The 2465-nt window shown below is 46.7% G+C and overlaps 1 protein-coding gene across 1 annotated transcript in view; it reads left to right on the top strand.

Annotated features, from left to right (window-relative positions):
- Positions 1-446: 446 nt before the first annotated feature.
- Positions 447-2465, top strand: part of LOC143039193 (uncharacterized) — a 27265-nt gene continuing 25246 nt past the window's right edge. The window contains exon 1 of the mRNA XM_076209050.1: positions 447-555. The gene's annotated coding sequence lies outside the window, so the exon portion shown is untranslated. The remainder of the gene's footprint in view (positions 556-2465) is intronic.

Raw genomic sequence — 2465 nt, 5'->3', positions numbered from 1 at the left:
TCGGGCATTCTCTTCCCACCCCCCACCCATCCCCCCAAAGGGAGAGGGGGGTCACTGACAAGTTTTTTAGTGCGACCTTGAATATTTCAAGGCAAAACTACCTCGAGTGATGAGGCCTCCAAAACCCTTTGGACCAAGAACAGAAAAGCCCGCAACTAAGACGAGTATCACACTGCATGCATGTCACTCATCCTATTATTATTCTACAAGGTTTCCTTCAAGTGAATAAAAGCCGCCGGTAGAAGACTGAATAAATGTGTAAGTCGACTACAGTACACAAAGGGTTAATGGAAACAGTTTTTGACCTTTTAGATCTAGTCTACGGGTACCCTCCCTCCATCTGAATAAAATCGCCTACCGTTAAACAAAAAAGTCGAATAAGGTACTCAAAGTGTTAAATATTATTTTTCTCAAATGGTCTTAGTGACGTCAAGAGCCAATTTGATCCCTCCACGGACAAGTGACGCAAGACTGTGACGTCGTTAGCGTTTGCTACTCCTCGAAGACCGGCACACGCACCAAGAAGAACAAGACCGGCCAACCTGGTCGCTGCAGGTAAGACAATACCGTCAGGTTTCCTTCTCCTCCTCTTCCCCCACCTCCTCTCTTTGATCGGCTCTAATCCCCACCGACTGCGTCACCACTGCTGCTTGCATGCTTTCAGCACTTGCCGTCAAGGACCATTTTGGAGCTGGCGGGCAGCAGGCATTAAAGAACCTCTTTGTGCCGACTCAATTCGGCTCTTCAGGGGCATCCGAGTAGCCCTCAGGGTCAGAGAGAGCAGAGCAGGAAAGGACACCTTAATTCGCAGTTCAGGGGCACCCCGAATTCCCGTCAGGGTCAGAGAGAGCAAACAGGTGGAAGGAGGCAACTGCGCAGAGATGAGCCATATGGTCAAATTTTTTATGAACAAGCACGACTTGCCTCGCGACGTCGGACTAGCCACGGCAAAATTGGACGCACTCGACCCCTCCTCCTCTACTGTTTTCTACATAACCCCCAACTCCTCCCTCCAAGTCTTTCCCTGGTTTCTCACATAAACACTTCGAAGATGACAAAACTTTAGTGATGTGTGTGTGTGTGTAATTCACCTTGGTCTTTGGATCACGTGTTGGACTCGTGATCGACATCTATTTTCCTCACGGAAGAGAGCTCAGAGCTCGTATGACCGATCTATGGGTAATGTTGTGACCTTACACGCACACACACACCCAACTCCCCGACCACGAGAGTTGGAGTAACGACTCGAAGCGCAGTGATACTGAAATTATTTCAGCCCTGGGCAGGATTCTAACCCGGACCGCCGTAGAGTCCGGGACTCTACCAACCGCGCCACCGAGTCGGGGTGTGTGTGTGTGTGTGTGTGTGTGTGTGTGTGTGTGTGTGTGTGTGTGTGTGTGTGTGTGTGTGTGTGTGTGTGTTTGTGTGTGTGTGTGTGTGTAAACACGGCAAAACGGGACCTATGTCAGCCTTCAGCTTGTCTCCACCACGTTTGTTATTTTTTGTTCTCACCAACCAAACCTCATCCTCCTCCGCCTGTTCCTTTGTTGTGGGCTCGATCTCAAACAAGTGACCACTAACATCCTCAAGTTTGTAACATGTAACATGAGGTACAACATGTGTGGATAGGAAGAGGGGTGGGTGGTAGCACGGAAGATTTTTTTTTTTTTTTTTTTTTTTTTTTTTTTTTTTTTTTTTTTTTTTTTTTTTTTTTTTTTTTTGTAACATGGTATGTGAGGTGGGTGAGGCATGATCTCTACGAACTTCGACTTTATTTTCCCATGTTTTCGTAAAGACTATTACCCTCCTCCTCCTCCTCCTCCTACTACTACTACTAACACCATAAGTAAAGCGATGACAATGAAACAACCCCACACTAATACAACACAAACAGTAGTCTGACGTTTCTTCCCGGAGAAATCTTTGAGAGGGTCTGAGGAACGTTACCAGCCTTTATGGGTCTGCGGGTTTCCAGTCATTGACAATCGAGGTAACAATTATTATTACAAACATGGGTATATATATTCTTTTTCTCAGACAGTCTACAGGCAATCACAGCATTGGTGTAACTTGACATTTTGTTTTCGTGAATCGGGGTCGAGCATTCTCTGGAAGACGGAAGAACAGTAACGCGAAGTTTGAGGTGAAGGAAACTCGACAAGTCATAAGGAAAGAGTTGCAATGGAGCCAGCGTTCCAAAAAGGTACAACCCTCACAATCACGGAAACCGTACTTACTCCAAAAGGCCTCTTCCCCGTTACTATGGAGGTAGCCAGCCAAGGTAGACACCCACCCTCGTCTCATCCAACGGAAACAAGTGAAAAGGTACACAAATATAAAGATGGGCACAGGGAGAGGTCACATGTGAGCGAAAGTGAAAGAGTGCCAACATTCTTACATTGAGCAGCTGATTGTGAGGTCATCAAAGTCGTTAGCACAGGGGACAGAGAGAAAACGTAGAGACA

Source organism: Oratosquilla oratoria, chromosome 26, assembly GCF_046742065.1.
Source record: "Oratosquilla oratoria isolate Oo_2021 chromosome 26, ASM4674206v1, whole genome shotgun sequence".
Lineage (NCBI taxonomy): Eukaryota > Metazoa > Arthropoda > Malacostraca > Stomatopoda > Squillidae > Oratosquilla > Oratosquilla oratoria.
This window is presented reverse-complemented; position numbering and strand designations above follow the sequence as displayed.